The 14,413-nt window shown below is 31.4% G+C and overlaps 2 long non-coding RNA genes across 2 annotated transcripts in view; both read left to right on the forward strand.

The window, feature by feature from the left end:
* Window positions 1-14,413, forward strand: part of LOC126866904 (uncharacterized) — a 168,348-nt gene that overhangs the window by 86,645 nt on the left and 67,290 nt on the right. The window lies entirely within an intron of this gene.
* The window catches only part of LOC126866967 (uncharacterized), a 28,744-nt gene that overhangs the window by 10,767 nt on the left and 3,564 nt on the right, over window positions 1-14,413 (forward strand). Inside the window, exon 2 of the long non-coding RNA XR_007690106.1 lies at window positions 13,885-13,956. This is a non-coding gene — a long non-coding RNA (uncharacterized LOC126866967). The remainder of the gene's footprint in view (window positions 1-13,884; window positions 13,957-14,413) is intronic.

Here is a 14,413-nt window from a genome sequence, read left to right on the forward strand (position 1 = left end):
CTTTTTTCGTTTTAAATTTTTGTAAAATTTTACCATACGAATTGAACTTTGATTTTCTTCTATCCATAGCCGACTTTCATACCGAAGAAATTAAATTTGTGTTTCCAACATATTTTTAACATGTTTCTAATAAATATAAGTCGATCAATTAATTATACCCTTAATTATACATTTTTAATTTTATGCGACATTTGCCCGTATTAAAATTTTGAGTAACATTTGTGTAGGAATGTTTATTATAAATTAACAGAAAAGAACAGTATGATAAACACAATATTGTAACACTCTCGCAAAATTGAATATAATATCGCACTTCACGAATTCGCTTAACACTATTTCTACGTCTCAACAACACGATGAACTTCTCTCGACCACGATTAATTCAATTCTGACCATTACCATTACTGTAACAAACCCTGGCAACGGTCATAACACTCCTTGACAACATAACATATCTTAACAACGTTTATAAACAATCAGCCACGTCTTTCGCTAACGTCACACCATCCCACATTTGTAACGATTTATTATGGTTTACATGTAACATATGAAAATTCTATTTATAATAAAACTTAATATGTATATCAACTTCTTTCTATTAACTTTTTATTAACTAAATTATGGTTTCCATAGCTGAATAGTACTGAACAACAATTATGTATTTTAGAAACCTTAATGTATCATAATAATATATGTATAGCTGTTGGCAAACAAATAATCACATATTTATATGATACTTGTATTCATTCGTATTCACACATGCAATGAAGGGCAAACTTATAACAACTTTGGAATAATAACTTTCAAATCAAGCCTCTGGTATTTTCGATGTTGGTTGATAAATAATTTTGTACATAAACGTCGATATCTTTGACACAAAGTGTAGTCTTTGAGATTATTTGGTATTTTGTTTACTGTGTTTACTGTGTATTAATCTAACACTAATTAAATCAATGTAACTTCGAAAATTCTGTAAATTGTAGTAATAAAATTAAAATTCAAATTTCTTTCAAAAACCAGTGTGGTGTTTGGTGGAGAATTAAACTTGAGCGAAGGCTCGTACAGACACGACCAATAGTCGAGTGACTACTCGGCACTCGACTGTTAAATGGTTTAGTGCGTAGAAAATGTCTGAATAGTATAGTTAAGCTTTTAAACTCTCTCTCGAGATTTTTTTTTTTAATATTTATTAAAATTACAATCAATTCTCGCGTTGAGAATTTTCAGTAATTTTTTTGGCGTGGCGCATTATGGCTAATTATTTATAATAAGTTGATACTTATTATAAATAAGTATAATTTATACGTAAGTATTGTAAATAAGTAAATGTTACTTAATTTAAATAACTAACTCTCGACAGATTTTTCTTACATCTTATACCGAGACACGTATTTATCCTGAGATGCTCCTTATTTTATTATGTATTGCAAAATATATAACTGTATATACATAATTATACGAGAAAATCTCCAGCGCCCGTATAATAATATTAATTTTCATGAGAATATATTGAATCGCGTTTCATCCTATATGGGTACACAATATTAATAATTCCCTTCGAGGTCGCAACTGATCGCAGTTAAAATTGGCATTTTTTAAAACTATAATATTTAGCGATTAAAGGAGTGCAAATCATTTTTCAATCAATTTCAGACATTTTTGGAAATGAATCAAAAACAAAATTTTTGGTAATTATTTAGAAAGCTGCTACTGAATTTCAATGATTTTCAAATGTATTGTAGAATTCAATATTTTGAATAATTTTTTTGTTGGTTTTTTAAAACCAAAAACTTTTTTGGTTTTCGAAATATTTGCAAAAAGGAGTCGGCACCACATAGCGAATTCTGCTTACACATACTACGTATGTAGCTGTGACGCAGTCATAAGCATAGCATAGCATAGCATCCATCAGCTGTGAATCTTTTTATGTTTGTACTATACTTTACAAACCTCAATCATCCCCAACTGCACGTGCGGGATTACAGGCAAAATTTCAAAAATCTGTTCTGATAACAACATGATTTTCGTAGTCGAGTAATTCAATTCTTTGATATCATGGTTGAAATCACATGAAAATTAGTCCAAACCTAAGCCAAATCATTAACACTTTTAATACATAGTTGTGCATGGGGTTATAATGCCCGTAAGGATCCATGGAATACTCCACCGAACCTTCGTTTATACATATACATCTGGAAATTTTTTCTAGCTTAATACTATAAATGTAGGAATGTTTATTATAAATTAACAAAAAAGACAGTATGATAAACACAATATTGTAACACTCTCACAAAATTGAATATAATATCGCATTTCACAAATTCGCTTAACACTATTTCTATGTCACAGCAACACGATGAACTTCTCCCGATCACGATTAATTCAACTCTGACAGCATTACCACGCTCATTTTTCCCTTAACAAACCTTGGTAACGCTCACAACATTCCTTGACAACATTAAAATATCTTAACAACGTTTACAAACAATCAGCCACGTCTTTCGCTAACGTCACACCATCCCACATAAATATATGTCGGAAATGAAAGGAAAACCGGAGCCTTCCCTTTGCAATTTTGAGGAAGCCTTCTAATGCTTTAGCCTAGATTTTATCATAACTGTAATTAAGCAATTGTCATTTGTAATTGTTTGATATTTGTGAAAGCGAAAGTGGCTTCGAGGTGACAACTGGTCGCCGAACGTAGCCACGGTCACGGGATAAACGTTTTGCCTGACGAAGGTGTGGATCGGTTGTATTGTTCTCCCTAGAAATCACATAGAATTGTACTTTGGAGATGTCGATATAATGGGACACGTTGTATTAGGAATCAAACTCCAGACAGAAACTGCCTAGCAACGGCGTTTTTTATCTTTCTCGATGCTTCCAAAGAGTATACAACAAACTTTTGACAGAAATTGCCTAGCAACGACGATTGGAACCTTCTCGATGCCTCCAGCGAGCATATAACAAACAAATGCAGTCGTATAGCGAAAAAGATTTTCATCAGATATTCATTCGTGTGATCGCCTTGGAAAGTGATACATCGAGCAATTTACCGAGTGTCTCAGCAATCGTATTTTTGTGCTTAAAATTATTCTACGCTTAGTAAAGAGTTATCCCGTTGACCGTGGATTCGTTTGAACCCCGGAACATTGTTAATAGCGTTAATTAAATTCATTATTCGTAAAACCTATTAATCGTTAATCTCATTATTCGTTAAATTTATTATTCGTAAAACATATTATTCGTTCCTCTTATTGTTCGTTAAACTTATTATTCTTTAATCTAATTATTAGTTAAACTTATCGTTTGTTAATCTTATCATTTATTAAACTCATTATTCATAATATTTTATAAAATCTTGTATATTCGCGTAAATATAATCTCTGTTTCGTAAAACAATGGCTAATTCAAACGAAGAATCGTTACGCGCCTTAAATTCTAATGATAACCCGACATATATAAACGTGCTCTCTATCATAGCTTCTGCTATTGTATTGTAACACTATAAGAGTGATATATTTACACCTTTATTTATTTCAATATATTTTTCTATTACAAATTCATCCACTCGTTCTTCTATCAGTCAATCTCAACAATTTTTAAAGAATCCTATATTTTATTTGCTACCTAATGGTTTTATACATTTTTCAAGAAATATCCACAAGTCTTGCGAAAACGTCTAATTTATCATGAATATCGTCACGTTGTTATTTTTCTTTTATCTTTGGTTGTATAACTCTATGAAACGAGTTTGAAATTTACGAGGAAAGATCGACTAGTCTGATTAACGCAGTTGCAAGCAATAAATCGCGTTTGGGGACGTTACATTTAATGTATGATACTGCTGTGATTGTTCGAACGGTGACGATCTTCGACCTTATGGCAATGCGATTGTGTTCATACGTTATTCGATGTGTTAACCTCAATTTTGAAAGAAAAATATATTGAAATTCATGTAACATATTTGAAAGATTTAAAGATTAAATTAAGTAGAATGTAACCATAAAATAGACTTCTAGTGCAAAGCTCGTATTGTATCAAAAGAAAACGTAGAGAGTAATAAAATGATTTAAAGAATTTTAGGGCAAATGGAAAAGTAACAATGCAAAACTACAATTTTAGAAATATGATAAAATATAATTCAATCTTTTATTTACATAGACGCAACGTAATCTATATAAAAAATAATATTGAAATTTTCTCGTATCATTTATCTTTTGACGGCTGAGTAGCTGATTTTCTTTTATTTTACAAAAATTCTATCAATTAAGTATTGATAAATAATTCCACCAGTTAAGTTTTATCTTATCGTATTCCCCTAATTTATTTCCAACCGATTTTCACTTACGCTATATGTTCGATCATTTGCACTTTCGTTAAGGAAATTATAATGGTGGAAAAAGTATAATTTATAAAAATGTTCTAATAGTAAAAGGTTAAAATATTACAATGCAAATTTAATTAAAATTTGAAGTTATTGAATTATGAAGTAATCTCACTCTCGTTTATTGTATAATGAAGGTATGAGTGGGTAATTAAATAAAAAAGAAAAATTATTCAGTTAAGAATATCCAATTTGTACCTGTATGATTTATGGCAGGGATTATGTTTTCTTACTAAGGAAATAAATGCGTAGGTAGAACGGAAGATAGTGTTGCTTTTAATCTGCTACTGAATCTAAATCTTCTTCTTGATACTAATTTATTGCAAAGAATATAGCAAGTAAGTAATTGTGAAAAAAACAAGTTCATAGTAATTTTAGATCTAACATGAAATTATTCATTAATTTTCGTTATGATTTAAAAACAAATGATTAATAATAATATTTCCCTTCCTTTAATGTTATAAAAGTTAATTGCAGGATTTTTTGCAAGGCTGAAATGCACGAAAATTTTAATGTTGAAATTAATTCCTCTAAACAAAGTTATACATATACATTTTGGGGAAGAAGTGAAAATACAAATAAAAGAACAAGGCAAATACGTTTTTCATCAAGACAAATCTATTTAGAAAAAGGACATTTTTATTAAAACGAAATTTTTAGTGAATACTTTAGTAATAAAGGTGTTTATTAAATATAGAAAGGAAAATTTTATACTCTTACGAACAAACTTATTATTATGTTCAAAAAGTCAAAATATCTTGAATTATGTATTTTTTATAAACTCGAGTTTATTATGATATTTTTTTTTATAAAATCGAGTGACTTCTCTTCTTTTTTCAGACATATTGCACCGGAAGTTACTGCTCATTCTGAATTATGAACTGTTAGGATTATTTATGCACACATGATTAGTTTTTATAGTCAATATATATGTCGGGTTAACATTAGAATTTAAGATGCGTAACGATTCTTCGTTTGAATTAGCCATCGTTTTACGAAACAGACATTATATTTACACGAATATACAAGATTTTATAAAATATTATGAATATTGAGTTTAATGAATGATAAGATTAACAAACGATAAGTTTAACTAATGATTAGATTAAAGAATAATAAGTTTAACGAATAATAAGAGTAACGAATAATATGCTTTACGAATAATAAAATTAACGAATAATGAATTTAATTAACGCTATTAACAATGATCCTGGGTTCAAAGGAATCCACGGTCAACGGGATAACTCTTTTCTATGCGTAGAATAACTTTAAACACAAAAATACGATTGCTGAGACACTCGGTAAATTGCTCGATGTATCACTTTCCAAGGCGATCACACGAATGAATATCTGATGAAAATCTTTTTCGCTATACGACTGCATTTGTTTGTTATATGCTCGCTGGAGGCATCGAGAAGGTTCCAATCGTCGTTGCTAGGCAGTTTCTGTCAAAAGTTTGTTGTATACTCTTTGGAAGCATCGAGAAAGATAAAAAACGCCGTTGCTAGGCAGTTTCTGTCTGGAGTTTGATTCCTAATACAACGTGTCCCATTATATCGACATCTCCAAAGTACAATTCTATGTGATTTCTAGGGAGAACAATACAACCGATCCACACCTTCGTCAGGCAAAACGTTTATCCCGTGACCGTGGCTACGTTCGGCGACTAGTTGTCACCTCGAAGCTACTTTCGCTTTCACAAATATCAAACAATTACAAATGACAATTGCTTAATTACAGCTATGATAAATCTAGGCTAAAGCATTAGAAGACTTTCCCAAAATAGCAAAGGGAAGGCTCCGGTTTTTCTTTCATCTCCGATATATATTTTCGATACTTCAGATACTATTTTGTACATACAGCACGTGTTACAGCATTGACACGAAGAAAAGTTGCTTCAAACTTTTATTGAAAATCGAAGCTTTGTAAGTACAAAAAAAACATACCAGCGAAAAAGATATTCAATTTCTGGAAATTGTCCAAAGTTCTCAATTTTATTGGAAATCCCAAGTTTATATTAGAAAAGTAAATTTCAGGTTTTGAAATTCTGTTCAATGATTTGGATGAAAATCGCGATTTTATACAAGGGCAATAGAATAGTAGAAGAAATAATCGATTTTAAATTGGAATATGATTGCAACAAAATAAATTCCAGGAATTGATGAAAGCTTTGAATTTGTAATTTTGATCGAAATCGTGATTTTGTATCAAGAAAATAAAATAGCAGAAGAAATATTTGATTTCAAGGTATTCCAAGAATTTTTTTTTTATTATTTAATTTGTACTTTACAATTTGTCCAGCTGGACATTTGGTAAATTACAAAAATTTAAAGCAACTTCCCTACGCACATTTACTTAATTTATATAACGTACATTTCCTTGCCACTGTTCAAATTAATTCTGTTTCATTTATTAAATGTGCTTTATTACTATTTCCTATTAAATCACTCAAAATAATTAAAAATTAGCAAAAGAAAGAAAAACAGATGGAAGATAGTAATTTAGGAAATTGTATTGCATATTTTTAGACTAAATTCAGAATTATATAAATAACATTTACGTCACCTAATTTGCATTGCAATATCGAATAATGAAAACATTGTACAAGAAAAGTAAAAAAAGTTATAAAGTAAGTTGCATTAGCAATTTTAATGCAGAAACTCTGTAAACAAGAAAGATAACAAATACAGGGTGGATAACAAATACTGGTGATACAAGCGGAAAGGGGTGATTCTACGCGAAAAAAGAAGTCGAAAATATAGAATAAAAATTTTTCTTTTGAGGCTTCGTTTTCGATAAAATCGACTTTGAATTTTCGCTCGGTACGTGTACACTTTATTACCGTCTCGTTATAACGTAGATCGTTGTCTCGATGGAAAAATTAAAAAAAAAATTAAAAAAAATGTTTATTGTATATTTTCGATTTCTTTTTTCGCGTAGAATCACCCCCTTTCCGCTTGTACCACCACCCTGTATATTAATAAACATTCCCATTATAGGTATAAGAAGAGAAATCTTCTTAATCCCTTAACCTACAATTACGGGCATAGCCCGTAGTACGATGATCGGGCCAAACGTAAATATTACGGCCATTCTCGAACGTAAATCGTAGCTTAAGGGGTTAAGCCACAATAATAACAGAATAAGTAATGTGAACTGTCCTGCACAATTAAATTAATATTATCAGTGAAATTTTACAAATTGCAAATTATTTGCCACTTATTGATATTAATACATCATCTTGTATAGTAACTTTTTAAACAGATCACGGTTTCAAAAATGATAATGTTGATCTAGTAATGTTTAGTAATGTTTATGCATTTATAGAAAATTTAAAGATACAAAACCACGCAGAACGTATTAAATATACAAAAGTATATGAAATGTCCAAAGTATAATATAAGTATACTTTATAATATATGGTAAACGAAACAAATTTCTATTTAGATTCTATTTCTTTATTTATATTTATAGAGATATGAATTTGCAAAAACATTCACCGTCCACTGATAACCTGTTATAATGATTAATGCGAGTATAAATAACCAACTAAAAAAAAGAAAGAAAATAATCTGTCATATGTTTATTAAAACATGTAAATAAGAATACACATAAAGTAAAAATAATAATAAAACGCGTTAAGTTGAACATTAACGTGGAAAGTTACTGTGCACACTATGACAGGAAGCAAATATTCCAATATAAGGCAGGCATGAAACCCAATAGTACAAGTAATGAATGGACATATTGATTCATTTGTTGGTGGGTTCTCATTTGGATAGCAATAATACGTTACACGATACAACTGGTGGACAGCACTTGCAGTGCATTCGGTTGCGGTATGATCAGCCACTTGGTAGTACGAAATATACATGTATATTATCGTACATGTGTATTCGACGCAACGGTCCAGTGCATATTTCTCGTATTAGCTTTATCCACGCATGGCCATGCACTACAAGTAACATTAGTGCATCTTGTCTTCCGCAAAATTACTATAATACGCGCGAAATGTCTGAGTTTCACTGCGAATTTCTACCATGTAGTGTAAAATTAAGCATGTACCGTATGAAATCGTGGAAAATGCATGAAATCGAGACAAAAAGATGAATAAATGAATGTCAGATTTTATCTCGATTAAATTGTTAAAGCGATTATTAGAACTCGTTTTTTATTCCTATTCGAGCATATTGTTTATTGCTTATCATTTAATTACTTATAAATTTTGCATTTAATATTTATATTGTAAAATATTTTATTGACCGTTTAACATTCATCATTTATAAATTTTATATTATAAAATGATATTATAAAATATTTTCTTACCGTTTATAAAGTTATTACATTTTTAAAGGGCGATTAAAAAATTGTATATTTATAATTGTATAAAAATAATTGATACAAAGTAGCAATAATGAATTGTTTTATTACTTATATTTACATAATAATATAGTTTTATATAAATTCCAGTTATGTATAAATCCCAATATGTTATTGTTATCAAAAGTTACTGTAGAATTCCATAAACTGAAATACTATCTATTCGAGTATATTATTTTAAAACTTACATTCAGAGTTTTATTTTATTATTTTCCTAGCCACAATATGTACTTTGAATAAAGATAAGTAATTTCTATTCAAGAAAACGTTTAAGTATCTGATAATAAAAATAAATTCAGTTATAACAAAGGTATTACGTACAGATATTAATGCATCCCCGCAAACTAGTGTTTAAGATGATATTAATCTGAAGAATACATTTCATACACGGTACTTTATATGCAGCAAATTCTTAAAATAAAGATATAGTATGATAGATATAAAAATACAATAACAACGATATGAATTCCTAATTTTCTAAATTTCTCAGATTTATATTTCGACATTTACAAATTTTTAATTCTATCATTTTTTTCAATTTGAGACTACCTCAAAGTGCAACTTAATGAAATCGATTCTCTTTGAAGCGTAAGGATGATTTGGAAAAAAAGACAGGATAAGCGCACAGCTTGTGGAAGAATTGCGTATTTGTTTGTTGAAATTCCATTACAGATTGATGGTAGAACTAATGGTTGAAGTTAGGCAAATTGCTGAGGGTGGACACTCGAATTTCTTGATTTAGTATTTGAGAGAGGGAGAGAGAGAGAGGGAGAGAGAGAGAGGGAGAGAGAGGGGGAGGGGGGAGAGAGGGAGAGAGGGGGGAGAGGGAGAGGGAGAGAGAGAGAAAGAGAGAGGGAGAGAGAGGGAGAGAGAGAGGGAGAGGGAGAGAGCAAGAGAGAAAGAGACGGAGAGAGAGAGGCGGAGAGAGAGGCGGAGAGAGAGGCGGAGAGAGAGGCGGAGAGAGAGGCGGAGAGAGAGACGGAGTGACAGAGAGAGAGACAGAGAGAGAGAGAGAGACGAGGAGAGAGAGACGGAGAGACGGAGAGACGGAGAGAGAGAGAGTGAGAAGGTGAGAGGGAGGGAGGGAGCGCGGTAGGGCGGGAGGAAGGGAGAGAGAGAGAGAGAGACTGGTCACATATCAAGCAGCGATAAGCCTTGAGGTGACTGGGCGCAACATCAGCGTATTCGACTAACAGTTTGCAGGCGATAAGATAATAAAGCGCGCCGAGTTTAAAGAAATGAAATAGTATGCTATATTTACAAAAATTCCGCGTCGTTGAGTTTTCCTTAGTTAGAAACGATCATCGATTATTTAAACTATCACTAAAGATTCGATGGCTTTATAGTAGTGTTGTTGCGCTGCAACATAATTCTTCGATCTTAATAGATTTCTTTATAGATAGAACAGAACAGAAATCCTTGAATATCGAATCATAGATTTTTCAAAGCGTGAGTTGCGAGCTAATTTTAGGTAGAATTAAATATTAAAATATAGGATTAGTTTATATGTCCATTAGATGAGTTTTTCCGGTCGGAAACCGTCGGATAAATAACTGAAAGTCGAGTTAGAAATCACATGAAAATTACTATTTCTCTATACTTTCTCTTAGCTCACATATCTATATCAAATCAATTCTCGACGATAATCACGCTTCGCGTAATTTTCGAGCGAGTTGTTAAAAATCACGACTTTCGAAAGTGGTCTCGGTCTATAAAAATTTGAAAAGATTTATACAACACTTTTTAAAATCATGTCCAAATATTTACGAATCTTGACCTGAAAATTTTCCGCTCTTCAAAAATTTATAATCAATTTTCTCACATCGAAATTCATTAACATTTATAACATCCCTGTAAATCTAGTTGGGAAACAGAATTTTTAACGTTCCAATATCTCGCAGTATGGTTTATCCCTTTCACAGCGAAATTTTCCATCAATCAACAGAATTTCACTCGGCTTCACTCCCAAAGGTGTGAATAGAGAAATCGCGTGATGCAACACGATGCTCTTTTTTGCAAAATTCCTGGTGCAGAACTTGTACGGGCATCTGTTGTGTATCTGTTTGAAAATGAACAACAATGAAAGACGTAAAACATCGCGACGTAGTTTTATGTTCGCGAGTATGGTCGTACAACGACGACAAAGAGTCACGAGACTGCGAATAATTCGTGGACTAGACTTATTTGCGGTATAAAATAAGCGCCGTTCCGCGAGGAGGGATACAAACGACGATAAAGCAGAATTTACAGGGAAATAGCTGTCGAACAGCGGTTTTTCACGCTAGAGAAGATTTAAACGATCTTGTTGTAACGTTCTTCGGCGGTCACGTCCTGACAGGCGTATTTCTATCAGTCATTGTGAGAGAAGAGTAGCAAACTGATTCCGGATCGTTTCAGCTTCGAATTATAGGCTTGGATTATTGGAAGTTTGCTTTGCTTCGAATTATTTTGTACTTCTTGCGATCAAACGTGTTGTTTATGTTCGAGAATTTTGGGCCGAAAATGTAAACAAGCTATTATACAGGGTGGTTGGTTATTGGTGATACAAGCGGAAAGGGGGTGATTCTATGCGAAAAAAGAAGTCGAAAATATAGAATAAAATTTTTTTTAAATTTTTTTTTTAAATTTTTCCATCGAGACAACGATGTATAGTGAGATCCGTTATAACGAGACGTGATAAAGTGCACGCGTACCGAGCGAAAGTTCAAAGTCGATTTTCTCGAAAACAAAGCCTCAAACGAAAATATTACAAACTATGCTGTTGTATGAAACTTGTATTGTTCTTAGTCGAAAATGTTTGTGAAATGTCAACAAAGACTTTTGGCATCGATGACGCAGTTTAGTGATAACTATCAGCTCGGGCCATCTATAGGCAAATTCCGGTCCCATACTTACAGACATGATATATTATATGTTGGGTTTGTCGGGTTGGCGTTAGTCTTTGGGGCGCGTTGCGTATCTTCATTAGGACAAGCCATCGTAGTTGTTCAATGGAGATTATATTTACAATTGTATGTACAAGTGTTGGTTTAACAGGGTTTAATAATTAATCGTGGTAATTAGACACTCTTAATGTAAAGACAATGTACTTAGATTCAACAACGATTCCACGGTCAACGGGGAAAACTCTTTGTTCAATAGAATATATTTTGAAACACAAAGTGACGTTAGCTGTGACGCTCGGTATCTTTCTGACTGACTGATAAGACGATGTGTGTAAACTCTCCAAGGTGATCACAAGAATAAAAGACTGATGTAATCACATTTGTCAATTACATATTGACCAGGGATATCGACAAAATTCCAGGCGCCGTTACTAGGCAGACCCGCGTAGAGTCGACATTGCCCCTGCTCGGGGCTTGTTTGTTAATACAGCGTATGTCCCTCAATATTGGTACTTTTACTGTTAAGTAAAAACGTTCATCCCGTGACCGTGGCTACGTTCGGCGATTAGTTGTGTCACCTCGACCCCAAGCCCACTGTCACAAATCTCGGGCAAACATAATCAGATCGTATCGCAACAACTACTTCGAAGTTCTATTATTTAAATACAGCTATAATAAATAGTTTAGACCAAAGTATCGGGGATCTTTCCAAAATTCCAAAAGAAAGGCCTGACGTCCCTATATCTCCGACATATATATTATATTTGGACCGATCATGTACTATGGACTATGCCCGTACTATTTACGTTCCGGTCGACTATCTACTACGGGCTATGCCCGTAATATTTACGTTTGGTCCGATAATTAAGGGGTTAATCACGTTGAAGATAAATTTGTGTGTATCGTGTTAATTAGAAAGGCTAGATGGTTGGGCAAAGTTTGGACAAGTATGTACAATAGTTCACGAAAGTACTGAACACTTGTATTTGGTATGAATGTTATAAATACTATACGTGTATTCTACAAAACATTTTAAACGAATGTATGTGGACGTTACAAATTATTTATTGCAAGCATACATTTTGCTGATTATCAAAAAATTTAAATTGTATGTAATTCTTTGTATTAGTAAGCCTCAATAATTTTACTAAGAATATCTTTAACACTAATTGAATATTTAAGGTCATGTAGGTCAATATTCCAACGTTGTTATATTAACTTTCTATCAAGTTTACATTTACAATATGTGTCTTGTAACTTTTATACATACTTCCGAATTAATTTTAAATTTTATCAACATAATCACGATAATCCTACCTTGTCGCAGTGCTAATGAAATTTCAAAATGTTTCGTATAATATAGATACTATATACATGCATAAAACTTGTTTATATATTCGAATACTTTCGTGCTGGGTATAGCTCGTTGGAAAAATGTAGAAGATTAACGATTTGCAAACTAAATAACACAAATGTAGCATAAAACGTTTGTATCCAAATTCGATTAGAAACTTAAAGAAACGTAGGGACATTTGTAGAAAAAGGAAAATGTTTCATTTCAATGAAATTAAACTATTATAAATTAACACAAGCGATATACAAAATAGTCACGTATAGTACATAAAATACATGCAATTTTTTCTTTTCGCATCTTTGCAATCACATGAACACGTTCTCTTCAATTTACTTGATTATTATTTCCATACAAATGGAATTAAATTAGTAAATAAATATACAAATATTTATTAAAAAATTATAACCAGTGACGATTTTGAGCAACTAAAGGGTCAGTCTTGTGAATTAGCATATTATTTGTATGACACAATAATAAAGATTGACTTTAAGACGATTTTTCGAACGAACTTTGCAATGTACAATTTATTATTAATATTTATTAATTTATTATTAATTTATTATTAATTTATTATTAATATATCATAAATATTGTTGAAACGCCCAAAATCTACGATTAAAAGCATACGTACCTTAGGATTAATTTTTAAGAAACCAAGGTTAAATAATTATGAGGATGAAATAGGGTATTTTTCAAAATTAGGAGTCAAATCCGGTAATTTTTCCATATTAAAGTAGTAGTTACTTTAAAGATTACAGTTTTCTACAAAGAATAAAATTATATTCGCAATGAAAAATGAATTTAAAATTAAAACTGAAACTCGCAAAAATATTTTTCCTTCTGCTCGTTAAATGGAAATTTTTGTGGTTCTATTTCAGAGTAGCATCTGGTTTGATATTCTTCCTGGAGATTACCTGGGCCATCACGCTCTTCGTACAGATCTGCGTCAGGTATACATATTTAACTTTATAAAGCATGCCTCTATATTCTATTACCATTAAAATAAAAAATAATATATAATGATTAATATATTGGATAATATTATACTTATATTTGGGTATATTTAAAAATACATATATATGAAAAATGTACTGTTGTATAGGGCATGTATTTTAAAATACATTGAAAAATTTCAACTTTCAAATTTCAAATAGAAATTAATATTATTTAATTATGTGTGTGTGAAAAATGGGATTTAAAAAATTTTAAACGCCTCACATACCTAATTATATATTTTTATCAAATTTTTGTCATATTATTTCTATTTTATAATGTTAATGTTATTGTTACTGTTGACTGCGGATATTTATGTAAATTTATATTCATTTGAATTCGATAAAATAAATGAAATCTAAGCAGAGGTTTGTTTCATACACTAAATATTATAACGTGTACTATGCTTTGCAT

Source organism: Bombus huntii, chromosome 1 (genome assembly GCF_024542735.1).
Source record: "Bombus huntii isolate Logan2020A chromosome 1, iyBomHunt1.1, whole genome shotgun sequence".
In the NCBI taxonomy this organism is placed as follows: domain Eukaryota; kingdom Metazoa; phylum Arthropoda; class Insecta; order Hymenoptera; family Apidae; genus Bombus; species Bombus huntii.